Source organism: Aotus nancymaae, unplaced genomic scaffold (genome assembly GCF_030222135.1).
Source record: "Aotus nancymaae isolate 86718 unplaced genomic scaffold, 86718_ANA_hifiasm-v0.15.2.pri h1tg000004l, whole genome shotgun sequence".
NCBI lineage: Eukaryota > Metazoa > Chordata > Mammalia > Primates > Aotidae > Aotus > Aotus nancymaae.
In genome coordinates this window covers 56,033,128-56,056,642 of record NW_026988415.1, presented here as the reverse complement: position 1 = coordinate 56,056,642, position 23,515 = coordinate 56,033,128, and positions in this window count along the sequence as shown.

Here is a 23,515-nt window from a genome sequence, read left to right as displayed (position 1 = left end):
GTGCCTTTGCTCCTCCTTCACCTACTGCCATGATTGTGAGGTCTCCCCAGCCATGTGGAACTGTGAGTCCATTAAACCTCTTTTTTTAATAAATTACCCAGTGTCAGGTATTTCTTCATAGCAGTATGAAAATGGACTAATAGCTACATTTTTTTTATATTTATAGCTAAGTATTATGGAGGCTTCTAATGTAAATGGTATTTTGGTTTCAAATTCAAATTTTACTTGTTCATTGCTGAGATATGAAAACAATAAATGTCCAGCAACCTTGCTATAATTGCTTATTAATTAAGCAGGCAGTCAAGGAAGTATAAAAGGATTAAATTTATTCTATTTAAACTCTCAACATATTATCTCCACCCTGTCCCTCCCATGATATGTAGGGATTATGGGAATTGCAACTCAAATTGAGATTTGGCTAAGGACACAGCCAAACCATATCAGCAGAATAATAATTAATTTTATATGTCAACTTCATTGGGTAAAGCTGTGTTTGCATTAAACATTGTTCCTGGGCATGTCTGTGAGGATGTTATTGAATGAGAGGACCATTTAAATTTGTGAACTCAATAAAGTAAAATTTTTAAAATTTCTGGTGGTTTGTTTTGTGGCCTAACATATGGTCTATCCTGGAGAATATTCTATTTGTTAATGAGAATAATGTGTACTTTTCTGCTATGAGACAAAATGTTCTGTAAATATTTGCTAGACCTATTTGGTTTGAAGTCTGCTTTATATCTAATATTTTTTGTTGTTTTCTGTTTAGATGATCTATGCATTACTACAAATGGGGTGTTAAAGTCCCCTAATATGATTGAGTTTGAGTATAACTCTCTCTTTAGATCTAATAATATTTGCATACCTGGGTGCTCTGGTGTTGGGGGGGATACATATATTTATAATTGTTATAATCTCTTTCTCAGTCGATACTTTTATCATCATATAGTGGCCTTCTTTGCCTCTTTTTACTACTGCTTAAGTTTTGTTCTGATATATGTATAGCTACCCCTGCTTGCTTTAAGTTTCCATTTGTGTACAATATATTTTTTCATTTCTTTGCCTTTGGTCTATGTGTGTCTTTACAGATTAAGTAAGTTTCTTATAGGTAGCATATAGTTAGTCCACTTTTTAAAATTTGTTCAGCCAATCTATATATTTCAAGTAGAAAATGTAATCCTTTTAAATTCAAGGTTATTATAAATATGTGAAGACTTATTCCTGTCATTTTGTTAATTGTTTTCTGGCTATTCTGTGTATGCTGTTCTTGTCTTTCTCTCTTATTGTTTATCAATTTGGTTTGGTGGTTTTCTGTAGCAGTAACATGAGTCTTAACCTCCTTCTTATTTGTCTGTTTGCTCTACCAGTGAGTTCATACTTCAGTGCATTTTAATAATTGTAAACATTGTGCTTTCACTTCCATGTTTAGGTCTCCTTTAAGAATTTCTTTACAGCCAGTCTATGGTGATGAGTTTTCACAGTTGCTGCTAGTCTGGGAAAGAGTGCATTTCTCTTCCATTTATGAAGGATAACTTTCCTGAGTACAGCATTCTAGGGTGACAGGTTTTTTCTTTTCTTTTCTTTAGGCACTTCCCATTACCTTCTGGCCTGTAAGATTTCTGCAGAAAAATCCACTGTTAATTTCATAGGGGTTCCCTTATATGTGACCAGATGTTTTTCTCTTGCTGTTTTTAGAATTCTTTCTTTGCATTTGACTTTTGAGAGTTTGATTCTATTGTGCTGTGAAGAAGGCCTTTCTATGTTGCATCTATTTGAGGATTTCTGAGTGTCCTATATCTGTATGTTTAAACCACTTGTCAGATTAGGGAACATTCCAGCTAGTATTTTGTTACATGGGTTTTCTATGGATTTGGCTTTCTCTTTGTTTTATGGAATACAAAAAAAAAATTAAATATTCAGTCACTCTATGATGTTTTATATGTCATAGAGGTTTGGATTATTCTTTATTATTTTTTCTCTTTCTTTTTTTTCCTGATTGGGTTATTTGAAAATACCAGTCTTTGTTTTTTAATTATTTCATCTGCTTTATCTAATATTTGGTTGGAGATCTCAAATATATTTTTTTTAAATATTGAGTTTATTAGGTCCATTATTTTAAAATAATATCTATTTTTTGGGTTAATTTATCATTGATATTCTGAATTGTTTTTCTAATTTCCTTCTATTGTTTACCTGCATTCCCTTTATCTCACTAAGTTCTTTAATATCATATTTTTAAATTCATTTTCTGTCACTTCATACTTTTTATTGGAACCTATTGCTGGAGAATTGTGTTTTTTGGAGGTGTCACATTTCAATGCTTTTTCATGTTTCTTGTTTCCTTACATTAATATCAGTTTGTCTAATGTAATAATCATTTCTTCAAATGTTTTGGATTGACTTTTGTGAAAGACTATTTCCTGAAAATGCATCTATGGTGACGGCTGGGTAGAATACTTTAGCTTTGATTCTATGTGTATGGAATAGTGCAGCCTCCATATGATTTTTCCTGCTATAAGCAGTGTTAGTGGAGTCTGTGATTTCTTCATTGGCTTGGTTTGTTTGTTAGTCGAGGCTGTGGCAAGGCTTTGGTGGGAATGGGGACAACAGGTGAGCTAGTCCAGTGATGGCTGTGGTGGGCTAAGTGTGTCCATTCTTGGGTCCCAGGGCATGGCACTGGTGTTAGTGGGTTCAGGTGGGCCAATTCCTAAGCCGCTAGGCACATTTCTCAGGTGCTGGCAGTTGGGGTAATGGGCCAGGCAGGTGCGCAGGACCTCAGGCCCCTGGGCAATGTCCTTAACATGAGCAATGATAGTAGCAGTGGTGGGACAACAGTTGGTCTCTCAGGTGACACACACTAATGTTAACAGTGGCTGCGATCAGCTGTTTTAGTCAATCCCCAGGCCCCCAGTTGGAGTGTGTAGGTGGGTGACAGTGTTGGTAGCAGCAGGTTGAATGGACTCCTCATTTTCCTGAGAGGAGTGCATAGATGCCAGTGGTGATGGACTGGGATGGTGATCCCTAGACCTCTGTCAGCATATTCAGGCACTGTGGATAGTGTTTGTAGGTCAGGCAGATTTCTCCCCACGACCCCTGGTAGTGTACATGAGCATAGGCTGGGAAGAGCAGGGTGGGGCCACCCACAGCTGAGAGTGGAGACAGCCTGACCTCAGTGTGCCTTTGAGTGCATTAAGAGTCGTGCTGCTGGAGGGAATGGGGTTGCTGTCAGTGGGAGCAGCCTCAGGCAAGCAAGCAGCTTTCAGGCTCTGAGGAGCATGTACTTGAGACCTAGAGACAGTGAAGGCAGTGGCAATGCGTAGGGAGAGCCTGTCTTCAGGGCATACATTAGTATACAGCAGCTGCACTACTGGTGGAAAAGAAGCTGCAGTCGGAGTGGCCCCAGATAGGTAGGTGGCTTTCAGACTCTGAGGAGCATATACTCTGGCCCCTGACAGCCGCAGTGGCAATGGCAGTGTGTGTGGACACTGTCCTCAAGAACCTTGCTGGTGTGCAGCCGCCTAGATGCTTATGGGGTCGGGGTTGCTCTTAGCAGCCTCAGACAGGCAAATCTCAGGCTCTGGAGACCATGTGCTTTGGCTTCTTTTGTCCTAGGGACAGTCTCGCCAGGTCACTGTACTGCCTTTTTCCCAGGGTGTAGGACTCTGCGTGGGCTAGAGTGCTGGGGACCCTTCTGCACTGTTGGGTCTAGCCAGCATTGTGTATCTGCAGTCTTCCAGGTGTATGTAGGGGAATGTCTGTGGGGCTCTGAAGATGTGGAGATGCTGGTTCTGCTGGGCCTGAGGGCAAACTATAATCTGGTGTGAACTAGACTCTCAAAATCGGACAGGCATGCAGTTGCTTAAATCTCAGAGGTTGTGTGGGACCAGGTGTAAGTTCCTCATCTGGACCATTGCCATCACATGGTCTCCAGGCAGCTCCTTATGTTAGTCTCAGGGCCTGTAAGTGTCAAGAGACTCTCCAGTGGTTAGGGGATTAGGAATCCATGGTGGAAATCTGTGCCACTGAGAATCATTCACTTTTTATTTCCTTGAACTGGAAAGCATCTCCAGGATCCCAGACAATTCTGACTGTGCTGTCTGTCTTACTTCTCTCTTCTTCCATGCCTCAGGTGTTTACTGTCACATCTCAGTTGAATTTTAGTGTTCTTTCTTAGATGCTCTATTTAAATTGGGACTATCTATTCAAAATTTTAGTTCTTTGTGGAGTAGGTATTTGATTTCTCTAGTCAGCTATTTTGAATCCTCCCCACAAGCCACATTTTGACATGAAGTAACTGTGTAGTTAAAAATAAAGGCTACATTTATATTATATTATCAAATTGTATCGACTGTGCTTATAATGGGTGGATATGTGTTCTTGAGAAAAATTGCCGTATCAAGTGTCTGGTAATAGTATCATGTCATAAGGGAAAATACTTTTTAAAAATGATTACCTTGTCATTGAATTAAATAAGAGACAGAACTTTTCTCAACTGAACTCCATATGCTTAAATCAGAAATTGAATGTACTTGAGTATACATTCCTTATCTAGAACTCTATGGTGCATTTTCTTATTTTCTCAAATCCATTGCCTGACATACATGTTTATGAGTACCTGTTTCAGGGATTTGTATTCTTGGGAATGGGTAATATTTATGGTTATGTAATCACTTCATATATATATATATATATATAAAAAACATAAATGTAGCACATATACATATATATATATGTATATATATATAAACTTAGGAAGGGAGAGATTCAGTCAGGTGAATCAAGAGTCATGAAGACTAATGGTATCATCTGTTTTATTCCTATTGCTATAATATATGCTCTGTCTACCTGACTTACCAGTTATATTGGAACAGAGCTAGAGTTTACAATAGGTGTGACTGTAATTAAATTGTCAGTCTCAAAGCAACCTGTCAGTAGTTTCAGGATGGAGGGGACAGTTTTGTTGTTGTGGTCACATCTTTATAAGGTACACCAATTTTATTTTGAATGAGATACTTGAGACAAAGGATCACTGGGAATGGTTAATACCTTGAGAAGGAAATTTTTCCTTCAAGTGACCCTGAGTGCTAGTATCGTTTCTCAGATCAGCAACAACCCTGCATTGTTTTCACTGAGTGCAGGGCTGTGACCCGCATCAAATGTGATCATAATGATGGCTGATTTTCTCCTAAATAAGTGACAGTAATACTAAATCAGTCATTTTTTCTGACTCACAAACATGCAAACAATTTTGGTTTTATTTCCGTTTTCTCTGTCTGCAAATGTCATGCATCTAAATCAGCTTTTATGCTTTAGAACTACATCAGCTCATGGATCATATTTATTTGAAAAATAATGAGCATTATCTTTTATTTATTCACTTTATCCACTCTGGACAGTTTCCAAGCTGACTTAGTGATATTGAAGTGGAGCTATGAGAAGTTAAATAATTAAAGTGTGAATTTAAGATTCTTTATTTTTCTTGCTCCTTCTTTCAATAAACACACATTTTGCAATCACTTTTACCTTTAGGAAGTTTTTAATTTCAGGTTCTCCAAATAGTGTGAAGTAGGGATTCTAATTCATTCTTTTGCATGTAGATATCTAGTGGTGCCTACACAATGTGCTTTTTTCCCATTGAATTATCTTGGTGCAGTGTCAAAAATTAATTGACCATAAATGTAAGGGTTTGTTTCTATACTCTAATTTCGAATCCGTTGATTTACATTTATACCTTCATGCTAGTATTACAAATAATTGATGACTAGTTTTGCAGTACATTGTGAAATTGAAAAGTCTGAGACTTTCTATTTGTTTTTTTTTTTTCAAAATTGCTTTGGCTCTTATGAGTGCCTTGAATTTCCATATAAATTTTGGAAGCATCTGACAATTTCTGCAAAAAAAAAAAAAAAGACGTGATTTTCATTAGATTTGTGTTTAATCTATAGACCAACTTGGGGAATATTATGGTAACGATATTGTTTTCCGTTCTATAAACATAGTATGCCTACTATTTATTTATTTTATAGGTTTCAGTAAAAAGTGCTGCACTTCTTTCATTAAGTTTTTAGTTGGACATAGAGAGTGGAAGGATGGTTATCAGAAGAATTGTATTTTTTTGATGCTGTTTTAAAGTAAGTTATTTCCTTAATTTCATTTTCTATTTACTCAATCAAAATATGTAGAAATACAATTGATATTTGTATGCTGATCCTGTGTTCTTACAAAGTTAGTGAACTTGCTTATTATTTCTAATAAATTTTTAGTGTATTCCTTGGGATCTTCTCTACATAAGATACCATTATCAGAAAATAAAATTATTTTAAGTCTTCATTTTCGACCTAGATGGTATTTACTTATTTATTATTTATTTCTTTCTCGAATTGGCCTTGCTGGAACCTAAAATTCAATGTTGAATAAAAGTGGCAACTGTGGACATATTTATGTTTCTTCTCCTGGATATGATGTATCTCCTGTTACTATATTCTTAAATACAATACATCTTTGTTCCTACCTTCTTGTATTGTTACATAAATTGTATTTCCACATATTACAGGTTCAACAAGAAAATTATATATTGTTTTATGCAGTTGCTCTTCAAATAAGAGAAGAAAGAAGATTATACAACTGTACCATTTTCTCTAATTACATAATTATTTTTACCAGTGTCTTTTGTACGAAGCTTCAAATTACTCTATAATTATCATTTTTTCACCCTAAAAACTTTCTTTACTATTTCTCATAAGGTAGGTACACTAGAAACGAATTATGTCAATTTTTCCATAACAGACAAAGGCCTTATTTTGCCAAACATTCTTGATTGATTGGTTGACAGTTTTTATTTTGTTTAGTTTTGTTTTACTTTTAGCACATTGAATATATTGTCCCAATGCCTTTGCCTTCTATTGTTTCTGATGGAAAGTCAGATACTGTTCTTATATTCTACATGATGTATTATTTTTCTCTTGTTGATTTTAATAATTTCTCTTTTTGTCTTTCAACATTTTTCTTATGAGGTGTCTGACTGTGGATCTTCCTCTATTTACTCTATCTGGAACTTGTTGAGATTTGTGAATGTCTAAATTAATATTTTTCATGCAATTTGGAAATGTTTCAGTCATTATTTTCTCAAACACTTTTTATCTGTCTCTTGTTTTCTCTTCTCTTCTGGTACATTCGTTATGTATACATTAGTATGCTTAACGCTGCACCATATTTCTCTGATACTGCCATTTTTCCTTATTTTTTTCTCTCTGTTTTTATAGAGATCTCTAATAATTTATCTTCATGTTTACTGATTGATTCTCATGACAGCGCAAATCTATTAAACTTTCTAGTTCATTTTTTATTTTGGTTATTATATTTTTCAACTTTAACATTTTAACTAAATTCTTTTTAATTATTTCAATATTTTAATATTCTCTATTTGGTGAAATGCTATCATCATACGTTCCTTCAAAATTTTAACATTTTTTTTTCATTAGCTTTGTGGACATAGTGATAATAGCTTTTTTGAAAATACTTTCTGAATAAGTTGCCACATTTGTATTCCTCAAAGTCTATTTCTTTTACATGGCTTTTTCCCTATGTATCAGTCTCATTTTCCTGTTTATTTAAACATATTATATTTTTTGTTGAAATCAGGGCATTTTGGATAATGCAGGTTATCTAGAATTGTTATAACTTATTATCAAAAATGTCTAATTTTTAACAAAAAAACAAGATGTTCAAAGTAACAGGAAAGGTAAGGGGATTACTGTGATATTCTCGTATGTTTCTGTTTTGTTTGTTTGTTTGTTTAATGGCTTGGCTTACTTAATTCTGAAAAATACATTTTCTCCACAGTGCGTAGAATCTGATGTTCCTACTGATGTTTTCTCCATTTTTATCTTTTAGCTTGGTTATCTAATGTCACCACTAGGTCAGCTTTTACCACTTACTAGTTAAAGATTGTGTTCTTATCCTGCTAGATTTTTAATTTTTGCCTTTAGGGGTAGGTGTGTGCACTCGTGCATGCATGTGTGTGGCTTAAAAGTCTCTATCACAATTCATGAAGATTATGTTATGTATGTTTACCTCATATTCATTCAGGGACTAGTAGCTTGAGGTTTCCTTCTCTGATAGCTCCTGAGTAGGTATTTTCTTTGCCAGGATTACTATGATGTTGCTTTTAGGTCTGGCATCCAAAAAGTATTTCATGGGTCAAAGTAACTTTTGGTTTAGTGCTTTGTCAGAGATTGTTTTGAAGCCTGTCATGTCGACGTCATTTCTGCCATAGGTTTTTTGAGTTTGTGTGTAGCTTGGGGGATAATTTCAATTTTGCACCACAACTTGCTCTGGCTGCTGTTCAGTAGGTGCAAGCTCGTGCTTATGCAAAGATTTCTCAAAACTCAGAACTGACTCTGATATCAGGAGGGCTTTTCTTGGGTATCTTTATTCCTGGTTCTCTTCATTGAATCTCTGACTGCTTTGACATTTTGCTTTCTCAAGAAGCTATCATCCACCTTTTAAATGTTCCTTACCAATATTTTTATTGTTTACTACCATGTCCCTAAGCATATAGTTCTCTATTCTCTGTTTTAAATGAAATTAGTCTCCTCAGACATAGATGCTGTGCTATTATCCCTTACATCCTTCCTTTCCCCTTGGGCAGAACCCCTGCAACAATTATCTCAAAGTTGGGATGGGGGTCTGCTTTACCTGGGGTTGTATCTACAATGTAAAAATGAGCACACTGTGGGAGGATTTCCCTTGGCCTCTTAGGTTGTCCCTCCTGTTGTGGAACCTCCACCCTACTAACAGTGTTAGGAGCAATTGTGCATACCTCCTTCAGTCTAATTCTATTCCAAATCATAATTTAAAATGTATGATTTGAAGCACTTTCAATTTTTGAAATTGGACTCAAGTTTAAGGCAAGTGTAAGTGCTGCATTTACTCTAATGAAGGCTTCTCATCTAACATGGCTACATTGCCCTGCATGCTATTGTCCATTGCTATCAGCCCAACAGAAGATTTCTTTTTTTTTCTGTTATTTTGTCTAAAAACAAACAAACAAACAAACAAACAAAAAACAGGATAATGTGCAGAACATGGAGGATTGTTACATAGGTATATGTGTGCCATGTTGGTTTGCTGCATCTATTGACCCATCCTCTAAGTTCCCTCCCCTCACCCCCACAGCAGAAGATATTTACTTTCCAGTGAGGAATAAGAAATTTAAAAATGAAAGGATATGGGTAAAGATGCAAACTTTTTATGCTATCAATCCAAAGATGAATATTTTCATTTTCCTGTTTTGTGCTTATAAAAAGTTGATTTTATTATTTTCCCAAAAAGATTAAAAAAGAGAGAGAGAGCATTTATAAAATCAGTAGGTCATTATTACCAATATGGCCCTAAAATTTAAAAAAAAATTAAAAAGTCTTTTAAATGTCTTTAGTACACTGGGAAACACCAAAGAGATTTTCAGATAAATAGATACACAAACAACTAAAAATTCTATATCAATCTGTATATCAAAGAATTAAAACAAACTTTATTAATTGAAAACCAAGTGAAATAAGACAATGTTTCTGTGTATTTTTACTCAATCTGCAGATATGACCCACTTAAATATAAAATATATAATTATGTTGACTAAAATTATGAATATTGTAAGTTATTTCTTGCAAAAATAAGTGAAGATTAAATAAATAAATAAGAAAGCCATGGGCAATTGATGTCTGTGCTTTAGTCCTGATACAACTGTTTAATCTCTACTTCATGATTTTACTGTAAATGTATTTTCTCTTATGCCTGCCCTGCTATTTGCATGTGAATAAGTATTTAGGAAGACCTGACAATTGGAGAGAAGTGGGAAAGACAAATTGTGCATAGAATTGAAGAAACCAGGCATAGATAGTTTTTAAATAAAAAGAAACATTTGGAGAAATTTTGTGGCTTTAGTTAGCAGTTTGCTAATGTTGAGGTTTAAAGTTCTAGAACAACTCTTGGGAAATAAGTATCTCACTAATACAGAGTACAAAGTGTCAAACTGATATTGCTTTTATAACAGTGGTGGAATGGGTCAAGAACACAGAGTAAATAGTCTGCAATGTGCTAAAAAGTAGAAACTAAAGCCTACGTCTTAAGTTATGGTGAGGCAAACAAATGTTTGATGATGCTTTTCTTTATACTGAAGCAAGAAAATTGGGTAAAGTCTTTTCATTAGCCGGCTATAAAATGACATTTTAGCTAGCAATTTGTTCAGTGAAGGCACAATTATATCCTCTCTCCATTATTAGTAACCTAAGGGAGTATTTGAAGGAAAAGTGTCTCTCATTCTTTTTAGAGTAGAAAGAAAAAAAAAAAAGGAGCCGGTTCATGTGCTTTCTTGAGAAATGCCTAAGAATAAAGGCATTCAGGAAACACACAACTCGTTATAGAAGAAATGCTCCAAGGTAATGCCACTATCTTGATGAAGTAATGAAAAGTAAAGAACTAACTCAGGTGATCATTAATGGCCCACATCTAAGGTAAGTAAAAAATCATATTCTAGTTGTCTGGATCTTTTTTTCTCTCTAAACATACCTCTTGTTTCCCAATTCCAAACCTTTATACCATCTTTTATACCCTACTTAAAAACTTTTTAACATTATTGTGCATTAATTTATTAATATGTGAATATATTTATTTACTAAATATTTATTATTGTAACATAGTTTGCAATTTGTATAAAATTTTGTGAATATAGAATGTATCAACTCTCTAAAAGTCTTCTTTTACAAGATCAATGCAAATCTCATTTCCTTCAATAAATTATTGAGATTGACTTTATAAGAATTAATATCTCTCTCACTAATATCCCCTCATGCTTGTATAAATCTTTATTTTGGCATATGGAATGGGCAAGTGGTGTTTCAACATTTATTTTTCCTGTATCACCTATCAAAGTTATTTTTTTCTGATAGGTATTTAATAGGTATACTTGTTAAACAATATTAAGAAATCAAAGAAAAACCTCAGAACTGTACTAAAGTTGAGGGAATTTTATGTCTCATGTTGGAGCCTACATTTCCAGAAAGCTCAGTACTCCTCAAAGGTATCTACTTTATAAAGTGTTTATCTTATTCAGATATATTTATTTACCCCTTCATAGTGGCCTTTTAATCTCAGGATATAAACATGGCTGCTTATTAGTTGAAATAGCAACTTCCCTACCATAAGATATTATTTGGATTGAAATTAGATAGTGTATTATTGAGAACAAATATAGCTTTCACTAATATAATTATTTTTGAAATTTTTATGGATGAATAACTATATTACCTTGACTTCAAATAAGAATAGTTTAGAACAGCTTTTATTTAAAAAATAAGATACCTAAGTCGTATAGAAACTATAAATCCATCTTACTATTGTCAGAACATTTATTTAAAGTACAGTGAGCAAAACGTAATGAGTAAAAGTAGAAGATGTAATAAACGTTGTTTTTGCCTACCCCAAATTCCCTTTCCCCTTCATGTGGTGTAGCACCTGTTTATTTGTTTGTTTATCTTTTGAGGAACTTCCATTCAGTCTTAATACACATTGTTGTGACTGAGTTACTCCTCCTTTCTCTATTCCTCCAAGCCCTAGGCATGATCCAGTAACAGTGTTGTGGCCAGACATAGCACTATATTTTTTCAGTTATACTGATTGGTTGAGAAATGTGCACAGAAACTAAGCATAATCAATCAGAGTCTCTTCTCTGAGACTTTTTTGTTATAGCACATTGAAATAATACAATCTTTGGTTGCAGGGATTGATAGACTTTGGTAGAATACAAATGTTGGGGGGGGAGTCTAAAAAAAAGAGTAGAAATTTAAAAATAGAGCAAAATTAATAGAAAAAAATCCAACATGTAGGGAGACTTTTCTTGAATATAATGTCAACACAGAGAAGAGGAAAACCAAGAAATTGACAAAAGAAGATTACTGACAACAACATTCCATCTCTTGGATCCAGTCATTCATGAAGGTAGACACAGCGTGTGCAAGATAGCTTCAATTTTCCCCTTTAGATGCACACCCATCTCTTTTCCACTCTATTTCATGCCTTGGTAGAATGACCAGTATGCACTACATTGAAGTGTTTCCTTGCTTTTTGATTTCCCTTTGAGTTTGATTGATATTGGGATCCACAACAAGAAATTGAAAAGAAGGATGAAATTGAGGTCAATCCTCCCAATTCATTAACTGCTAGGCCACTATATGTACATTCACTTCATCCTTCTACCAAAAACCACAATTTATGTCAAAAGATCCCTCCACACAGCTACCACAGTATCTCCCAGTAACTTGTCACTCCTAATGGTAATAGTTGCTTCCTGATGTTGTTATCTTGTATTGCATTGTGCTTACTATATCCCTGCTCTTATTTCTGTAAATAGGATCTTTATGAAGCTGCTCTGGATTTATAAACAAAACAAAGCAAAACAAAAAAAACAGTTGTTTTTTTGGAAAATACTTTAGAGTTTTAGTCCAATATAGTAATAGTAAACCTTATTTGTAGTGACATTGCTACAGAAAGAGATCGTATTAACTGCTAAGTCCTTTTTCTGATTGTTTCTTCTACAGCAGTCCTGTAGAAAATAAGATAACATATCTTAATGGTCAAAGAAAAAGAGATGACTTTCATCCAGAAAAGCAAATGAATTATCAATATTCATGTGTGTTACTCGAATGTCCTATTCCATGTTTGCATAAGAAATAACAAAACTGGCTAAATGTGGGTAACCATTGATAGATACAATAAGAGCCCTACATTCCCAGTAATTCTTGGCATGATCTTAATTCAGGGTTAATAGTGTGAAATCGCTTACATTGACTTTCTTGATCCCCGAAAAATTGACTAGTAATTTGGAAGGAGTTCTGCAAATAATTACCAATGCTCCCAGAAATGCTATGTGTGAGAGCCGAAGCACTTTTCCTTCAGTGGGACTAGGTTTGCCATTTAAATCAAATCTGTTTTCATAAGATAAACTGCTATTTGCTTGTCAATGAAAAGAGAAGATTTATTAATGAGCTACTTGGAAAATCAAAAACTAAGGAATCGAATATGTTATGGTTTTTAAACATTATCTTTCATATTTTATAAACCAATATAAAATATAATTGATTGCTTGTATATAGAAAGGTTTCTCAAAATTTCATATTGTATTGGTATTAAAATTCAGATATTATGAGAATGTTTGAGATATTAATTAAAATACTTCTTTTAAAAATTTACTTATGAATCCAAAGTGTTAGGAGGTATTTAGATATCTGTATATAAAAAGAACTATTTAGGGACCCACATTATTTGTATTTTTGTGTGTTGAAGTCACTGTCACTCCTCCAAACCTTTGTATACATTTCAATTTCAAGACTCTATTTATGATCAACATATCATGCAAAGATTAACAACTAATGGGTCAAATAACATTTGCACTTTTCTCTGTTGCATTGAAAATAAAATGTCTTGAAGAAAATATGTTATATTTTTAATTCATTTTCTTTTGCATTTATTTTCTTTATTTTTATCTTTGTTATGATATTTTACATATTAAGAATTACAATAAAACATACAGCTTACTGATTTATTGCAAGTGAAGACTTGTGTAATCCTAAAATAGGTTAAAAAATAACATTGCCAGTGCTAGGAAGCCCCACTTGTGTTCCCTCGCAATCCCTATCTTCTCTCTTACCTGAAAAATAGCCTCGCATGAAACTAATATGCTGCCTTTCATCGTGAATATATGTTTCATTTTTTTTAACAACTAGTCATTTGTTGTTTAATGTATAATGTAGTTTCTTTTTATTTTACATATTATACAAATAGAACTATACAGCATATATTTTGTATCTCACTTTTTTCTTTCATCATTTTATATATGTGTTATTTGTTCATATTTTTCCTTGCAAGTATAGGAGTTCTTTCCATGAATGTACCACAACTTATCTTTTGAAATATATTTGCTGTTTTTGCAATTTAGAACTGCTATTAAAGATACCAAAAACACTTAAGTACACATCTCTTTGTGCAAAATGAAATTGCTAGTCCTTAAAATCTATCTATCTGTCTAACTATCTAGTCAATGGTAATAGATGATGGCGAACTGTTTTCCAACATGATTGGACCAGTCTAAACTTTTACCACAGTGTGTAAGGGTTCGTTTTGCTCCAAATTTTCAATATTTCTTACAGTTTATTTTTAACATCTTAGCTATTAAGGTAAGTACATAGCTATATCTCAATGTAATTTTATTTTACATTTCTCTAATTAAAATGATGTTGATAATATATTCTATGTTTGTCACTTGTGAACATTGGAATTCCATTTATGATTACCTTTTTAAAGTAAATTCCACACTTTATTTGGATTTTATCAGTTTTTTTCTTAATGTTTTTCTGTTTCAGGACCACATCCAGGGTATCATATTACACTTAGTCATCATAACTCCTTAGCTTCCTTCCTCTTCCCTGTGACAGCTTCTGAGACATTTGCTTTTGATGATCATAAAAGTATTGAAGACCATTGATCAGGCTTTTTGTTAATTTTTCAATTGCAAATCAATAGTTTACAATTGTATAAATTTATGTGGTACAAAGTGATATTATGATTTATGAAAATAATGTGAAATAATTAGGTCAAGCTAGGTAACGTATCCATTACTTCAAACATGTAAATTTTTTTGTGGTTAAAACATTTAAAATTTACTCTTTAAGCAAATTTGAAAAGTAAAGTACTCTAGTATTATAACTATAATCACCACACTATGCAATAGAATTTTTTAAAAAAACATATTTTTCCTGTCAAACTGAGACACTGTACCCTTTAACCATTATCTCCTCATTTGCCCTAATCCTCAGCTTCTATAACCATCATTCTACATTCTGCTTTTAAGTTTGATTGTTTTGATTTCCACATATAAGTGAGAACATGCAGTATTATTCTTTCTGTTTCTGGCTTCTTTTACCTAAAGAATCTTCTCCAATTCCATCCATGTTGTAACAAATGAAAAAATGTTGTTCTTTTCTAAAGCTGAACAGTATTCCACTGTATATATATACCACATTTTTAAAAGAATCATTTTTCTGTTGATGGACACTAAAGTCGATTTCATAACATGGCTATTGTGATAGTGCTATAATGAACATGGAAGTGCAGATGTATTTTTGATAAGCTGATTTCAAGTATTTTGGGGTAAATGCCTAGAAGTGAGATTGCTGAATCACATGGTAATTCTAGAAGAGTAAATTTTAAATGTTTTCATCATAAAAAGATGAGTATTTGAAGTGATGGATTGGTTAATTTGTTTGATTTAACCATTCCACAATGTAAACATTCATAGCAACAGTGCAAGGGAGCCTCTTTCTTGAAATCCTCAGCAACATTATTTAGCTTTCATCTTTTTGACAACAGCCATGCTGATCTATGTGAGATGATATCTTACTGTGATGTCTTTTAAATTGTACATGACCTATAACTATTTAATTTTAGGTTTTCACTTGCATAGTAAAAGTTATCTCTTTTTTCATTATTTATAATTTTTAAATATATATTTTCATTACATAGTAAACCTCTCTAGAGGAGCTCTGTGTATTTACTGACCATGGATAGGTGAGCTCTTAGGACATCTGAGAGATTAATTCTTAAGGAAGTCTAACATTTTTAATAATAAATTTTTGAGTATTTTTCTTAAATGATATGTATTTTCATACTTATCCAAAATATACTGTATATTTCATGACAATGCATATTGATTGTTTTAAAAGTGCAACATTATAGTTCTATGTTTAATACATGTGTGGTATTTGAAAGCAGGGAACTAAAAGGACTGCTCTCTTTTAAAAAAAATACCTCAACTTGAGATATATGCTCTTTTTTACTATCATGACTTTGACTTTGTGATTCTTTTCTACAGAAGAAATATTTCCTTAGAAGTAATTTAAATGAATACAGCATCCTGAGTAAAGACTATATAGAAAAGAATGTATAAAGAGAAACAATGGAAGAAAAATATTATAAAAAGCAAGTTTTTTTCTAATAAACACGGAATACTTACTATGCCTGTAGTTCCTGTTTAATAAGTGTTCAGAAACTCAAAAAATATATATTAGTATATGTAGATCATGTGTATAGACATTTATAATACAACAGGTCTTCAGAATGCAGAAAATGTAATGAAACAATTTTTATGGGGAAGAAAAGACTATACATACTTTGCAAACTACTTATGGAAATCTGAATAATGCCTTGTACACACACAGACCTACAAAAAAAATGATAGAAGATATTAATTTATATGATGAGGAAATAAATATTGAATATTTTAATGTACACTCTTGTTATAATAAATATGAGAAAAAATATATGATGAAACTTAGCTTTCCCACTACACACAAGATGAGGATACTCAAGAAAACATTGATCGCTATTATTATAATGGTGACACAAACATAGTTTTTAACCAACTGCTTGTGTTTATCTCAATGTATATCTTGGGGAAGAGCTGCAGGTTTTATTTCTGACCTGTAGCACAATTATAATTGAAATAGGTCTCAAACTGCACTTTTGTCTAATTATCTGATATTGTGTTTGTGTGTTGGTGAATGTTGCGTGTTTTTGTATGTTGGTTAGTATTGTGTATGTTTGTGTGTGCTTCTACTGAGTTAATTTTTGACGCCAGATGGTTGTACATAACCAGCAGAAGTAACCCACTTTTACCATTGCTGCTTTAAATAGTCTCATGGCACAGCAGGTGCAGCAGAACTGTCGAAAGTAATAATTCATAGAATTTATTTATAGACACCTCTACTTCATCTACACACATTAGCAAACTGATTAGTAAAGTATATCTCTTTGGTATGCTAATAACACTTTAGAAAATTCTCTGAAAAAAAGTAAAGTATAGAAAATAAGATAGTTTCTACTTTTAACAAATTGGACTGTAATATGTCTGACAATAATAAAAATTTAATAGAATCTATATCTACTGAATACTTACTATATCCTAGAGACCAGTCTAATTACCCAAAGTAGTCCCCAAAACAACTACTCTGAAGTAATAAATATAATCATGTTTTAGAATTGAAGAAACTTAGACTTAAAATGGTTAGTTTTCCCAAGTTTACAAGTTATTAAATGGTGGAACTGAGATTCAAACCTAGTGAAGCTGCGTTTGAGATACTTAGGCCCTCAAAAATCCCCTTTTATATGACAGAAAAATATTTATAGAAATTAATAAAAATCTAATAGTTTTTAAGAACCAGAAAGAATATCCTCAGCAAATCAAATTTTGGGGGTTCTTAAAAGTTACAAGGAAGATAGCACTAAATTGATTTAATCAAAAAATACTGGAGGTAATAGTTGTTATTTTCAAATAAATCCCAAAGAAGCTGCATGCTCAGTGTAAACAAATAGAAGATTGAGACTTGGAAATGGAGTAATAATCAAAATAATTAATTAAAAATCTGTTTTAGAACAGCTGGTCCCATTGGGTTTATCTCCTCTCCCACAGGGTGGCAAACAGCCCTGGCTTTGGTATGCAAATAAGCAGCCAAAAAATGCTTCCTATAAAAACTGGATGATGCTTCTGGGAAAGGATCCTGGTGTGTATGTTTGGGCATGAAAAGAAAGAGGTCTGAGAGTGAGGTAAGCTCGGAATTCCAGAACTCCACAAACATTACTAAGGGAAAATAAAGAGGTATCGTCTGCTCAGCTTAAGAGGAAAATATGTACACTCTCCCCTACACTTTCACTCTTTGTGTGGATAATTTTGGTTTGACATAAGGTGCAGAGAGAGCAATTAAATAACCAGGCATGCTCGATTATAAATAGCCCAATTAGTATTTATACTTATAATTTTATAACAATCATCAAAGGAATGAACTTGGCTATTTTTTAGAGCCTTCCACAATTAGAATAGGTTAAGTAATATGGATTAATGAGCACCATTTTTTTTGCTTTGCTGTGATGATCCCAATAGGTAAAATACAGATATGAGTCCCAAGAGTTTCTTAAACTCCCAAGTTCTCTTCAAGTTCTTTAACACTCATATAAAGTTCTCTATTCAAAGTTCACTTGAATGTCACCCATCCCTTGCTCACCCAATGTAGAACTAACAAGCCGAAATCTAGACTACACCTGGATTATGTATAAAAGATACATTCTTCATTTCCATGCAGTATATTTATTTATAATATTATTAGTATAAGGAGGGGGTCTCATTTGCAACAAGGAGAAATCACATTTATACCATCATTTTTTTTTATCAAGACCTTATTTAAATTCTATCTGTCATGGGTTCATTGCACTTAATATGATCACAATCACAGAGATGTAGACTATTTGGAGCTTTCTTATAGTCTCTTACTTGTATTGTCCTCATATAGTTCACATTGACTCCCTTGTTCATCTCATGTAGTACCGGGGTTTAAATTGTCATGTATATGGTAATGACTTCAGCTGTCCACCTGAATCCATTCTAGCTACCCACCAGAATCTATTATCTCCTTCTTTCATAGTAATAGAATTACTGCTAGAAATATGACTGTCCAGCTGTTCTTGCAGTGAAATTGTGCCACCTTTTGCTGCATGAGATCATACCATGTAAGTTATTCATCTTTGGCCATGCAGATGCCAGTGCTGAAGATGATATAAGAAAGTTGAGTTCCTTAAAGACTATGAAAAGATGCGCTGACTTGCTTAACATACCTGTGCTAAAAATTCTCCATTATTTCCCAATCTTGGGGTAAAAACCAAAGTCCTTTTAATAATGTATATAGTAATCCAAGTCTACACAGCAGCAGGACTCACTCTTTCAGTTTTCTTAGGTAATGATTCAGCCGGTTCTTGCTGGTCCAGGCTTCCTCTGGCTATTATATAAAAATTACACCCATTTTGTAATTCTTACACTTTGCCCCATCTTTATTATTTTTTCATACTTATTCCTATATGAAATTTTCAATGTTTTACTTGTTTTTGTTTCTCCTAACTTGTAAGAATGCAAGTGCTAAGCTGTCATATGTATTTTAAAATATGGAAAATAATTAAGCATATGTTTTAATTCTGTGGATTAAGAATTAAAGTGGGAGTCAGCTGGGTAGTATTTGTTCCCATAACATTGGCTGGGGTTATTCATGTAGCGATACTCAGCTAGGAACTCTGTTGTAGCTAACAAGTTCAAGGTAGCCTCAAACTACAGAGTTTCTCTCATTATGCTTCTCATTATTCAGTAATCTATCCTGGGCATTCTTTATTTTTTCACTTTTATTTTTGATACAGAGGGTACATTTCATTTTAGATACAGAGGATAATTTATCACATGGGTATGATGCACTCAGGAGGTGAGCATAGTTGATCCTTGCTTCCCTCCCTTCCTCACCTCTCTAGCAATCTATACAGTGTCAATTGTTTCCATGTTTATGTTCATGGGTGGTGAATGTCTAGCTCCCATTATAAATGAGGACACATGGTATTTGATTTTCTGTTCCTGCATTAATTTGATTAGGATTATGGCCTCTAGTTCCATCCACATTGCTGCAAAGGACATGATTTTATTATAGATTATTGTTGCAAAGTATTCCATGGTGTATATGTACTACATTTTCTTTATTCAATCTTACATTGATGGGCACATGGGTTGATTCCCTGTCTTTGCAATTGTGAATAGCACTGTGATGAACTTATGTGTGTATGTGCCTTTTTGGTAGAATCATTTCTTTTCTTTGGGGTATATACCCAGGAAAGGGATTACTGGGTTGAATGGTAGCTCTGTTTTAAGTTCTTTAAGAAATCCTCAAACTACTTTCCACAGTGGCTGGACTAGTTTACGTTCCCATAACCAGTGTATATGTGTTCCTTTTTCTGTACAACCTTGCCAACATTTGTTATTTTACTTTTAATAATAGTCATTTTGACTGGTGTGAGGTAGTACCTCATTGTGAATTTGATTTGCATTGATCTGATCATTAGTGATGCTGAGCAAATATTTTTCATGTTTGTTGGCCGCTTTTATGTCTTTTGAGAAGTGTTTGTTCATTTACTTTGCCCATTTTTAATTGAGATATTTGGTTTTTGCTTGTTGAATTAAGTTCTTATAGATTCTGAATATTAGACCTTTTTCCAATGCATAGTTTGCAAGTATTTTCTCGCATTTGGTAGGTTGTCTGTTTACTCTGTTGATAGTTTCTTTTGCTGTCCAAAAGCTTTGTTAATTAGGTCCAGTTTGTTTATTTTTTTGGAGGGGGGATATAATTGCTGTTGGGGACTTAGCCAAAAATTATTTGCCAAGACAGATGTCAACAAGGTTATTTTTTACATGTCTTCCAAGATGTTTATACTCTGAGGTCTTACATTTAAATGTTAAATCTCACTGAGAATGGTGGCTCATACCTGTAATCCTAGAACTTTGGGAGGCCGAGACAGGCAGATCATTTTTCCCAGGAGTTTGAGACCAGCCTGGCAACACGGTAAAACCCTGTTTCTACAAAATAATACAAAACTGAGCTGGGCATGGTGATGTAGGCCTGTGGTCCCAGCGACTCTGGTGACTGAGGTGGGAGGATCACCTGAGTCCAGTGAGTTTGAGACTGTAGTGAGCCACAATTACATCACAGAACGCTAGTCTGCTGGTGACAGTGAGATCCTTTCTCAAAAAAAAAAAAAAAAAAAAAAATTAAATGCATCTTGAGTTAATTTTTGTATACAGTGAAATGTAATGATCTAGTTTCATTCTTCTGCATATGCCCAGCCAGTTATCCCAGCATGATTTATTGAATAAGGAATCCTTTCCCCATTGCATGTTATTGATGGCCTTGTCAAAGATCATATGGTTGTGTGTGGCCTTGTTTCTGAGTTTTCTATTCTGTTCTATTGGTCTATGTCTCTGTTTCTGTACCAGTATCATGCTGTTTTGGTTATTATAGACTTACAGTATAGCTTAAAGTCGGGTTATTATAGACTTATATTATAGCTTGAAGTTTGGTTATTATAGACTTTGTATAGCTTTAGTCTTTGTGCTTAGAATTTTTTTGGATTTGGGGGACTTTTCAATTCCATGTAAGTGTTAGAAGAGTTTTTTTTTTTTTTTTGCTAATTCTAGAAAAATGATGTTAGTTGTTTAATAGCAATAGTGTTAAATCTATAAATTGATTTGGGCAGAATGGCCATTTTAATATTGGTTCTTCTAATCTATGAGCATGGATTTTTTTTTCTATTTGTTGTGTCATCTCTGATTTCTTTTAGCAGTATTTTTAGTTCTCCTTGAAGCAATCTTTCACCTCCTTATTTAGTTGCATCTTGAAGTATTTAATTTTCTTTGTGGATATTGTCAATGGGATTGTTTTCTTGATTTGAATCCTGGCCTGAGCATTGCTGGTGTATAGAAAGGCTACTAATTTTTGTACTTTCATTTTATTTACTGACATCTTGCTAAACTCATTTATCAGTTCTAGTAGTCATTTGGTGGTGTCTTTAGGGTTTTCTACATATAAAATGACATTGTCAGCAAAAAGAGATACTTTGTTTTATTCTTTTCCTATTTTGATGCCTTTTATTTCTTTATCTTTCCTGATCGATCTGGCTAGAACTTACGGTACTATGTTGAATAGTAGTGGTGAGAGTAGGCATGCTTGTCTTGTTCCAGTTCTAAACAGGAATAGTTCCAGCTTTTGCCCATTCAGTACGATGTTGGCCGTAGGTTTGTCAAAGGTAGCTTATATTATTTTAACGTATATTCCTCCAAAGCCTATACTGCTGAGGATTTTATCATGAAAGAAAGTTGGATTTTATCAGCTGGGCGCAGTGGCTCACACCTGTAATACTAGCACTTTAGGAGGCCAAGGCGGGTAGATCAGGAGATTGAGGCCAGCTTGGCCAACATGGTAAAACCCCGTCTCTACTAAAAATACAAAAATTAGCCAGGCGCAATGGTGGGCATCTGTAATCCCAGCTACTCGGGAGGATGAGGCAGGAGAATTGCTTGAACCCGGGAGGCAGGGGTTGCAGTGAGCCTCGATCATGCCACCGCACACCAGTCTGGGTGACAGAGCAAGACTCCGTCTCAGAAAAAAAAAAAAAATTGGATTTTATCAAAGCTTTTCCTGCATTCATTGAGATGATCATATATTTTTTGCTTTTTGTTGCATTTTTTATGGTGAATAACATTTATTAATTTGCATATGTTGAACCAACCTTGCATCCTAGGAGTGCAGCCTACTTGATAGTGGTGAAATAAATTTTTAATATGCTGCTGGATTTGGTTTGCTAATATTTTGTTGAGGATTTTACATTAATGATCATCAGAGATATTGGCCTGAAGTTGTTTTTCTTTGTCAGGTCTCTGCCAGATTTTGACATTAGGCTGATGCTGGCTTCATGGAATGAATTATGGAGGAGTCCCTCCTGTTGTTGTTGTTGTTGTTGTTGTTTGTAATAGTTTCAGTAGGGTTGATACCAGTTCTTTATATGTCTGGTAGAATTTGGCTATAAATCCATCTGCTTAGGAATTTTTTTTGTTGGTAGGGTTTTTTTTTTAAATTATTACTAATTCAATTTCAGAGCTCAGTACTGACCATTTCAGTGTTTCAGTCCTTTTTCAATTTTGGGAGATTGTATGTTTCCAGGAATTTGTCAGTTTCCTCTGGATTTTCTCATTTTTGTGCATAGAGTTGTTGATAGTATTCTCTGTGGCTCTTTTGTATTTCTGTCTGATCAGGTGTAATGTCATCTTTGTCACTTTTTATTGTACTTAATGGATTTTTTTTTGTTTTTTTAAATTAATCTAGCTAGTAGTCTATCAATCTTTTTTATTTTTTCAAAGAACAAACTTTTCATATCATTGATCTTTTGTATAAATTTTTGCATCTCAATTTCATTAAGTTTTTCTCTATTTTTAGTTATTTCTTCTCTTCTGCTAGCTTTGGTGTTGATTTTTGTTTTGTTTTCTTTTGTTTTTTTCCTAGTTCATTTTGGTACAAAGATTATTAGTTTCAGCTTTTTCTAACTTCTTGATGATGATATTTTGGGCTATAAACTTTCCTCTTAATACTGCTTCAGCTGCATCCTGGAAATATTGGTAAGTTGTGTCCCTATTTTTATTAATTTCTAATAATGTTTTATTTCTGCCTTAATTTTGATGTTCAACCAGGAGTTATTCAGAAGCAAGTTATTTAATTTCCAAGTATTTGCATAGTTTTTATAAATCTTGATATTGATTTCTATTTTTATAGTACTGTGGTCTGAGAGTGTGCTTGGTAGTATTTTTTTTTAATTTATTGAATCTTGTATTATGACCAAGTGTGTGGTCAATCTTAGAATATGTTCCATGTGCAGATGAAAAGAATGTACATTCTGTGGTTGGTTGTTGGAGTGTTCTGTAGATGTCTGTTGGCTCCAATTGGTCAAGTGTCAATTTAAATCCAGAGTTTCTTTGTTAGTTTTCTGCCTTGATAATTTGTTAAAGTCTTCCACTGTTATTGTGTGACTTGCAAATTTCTGTGGATCTCTAAGAACTTGT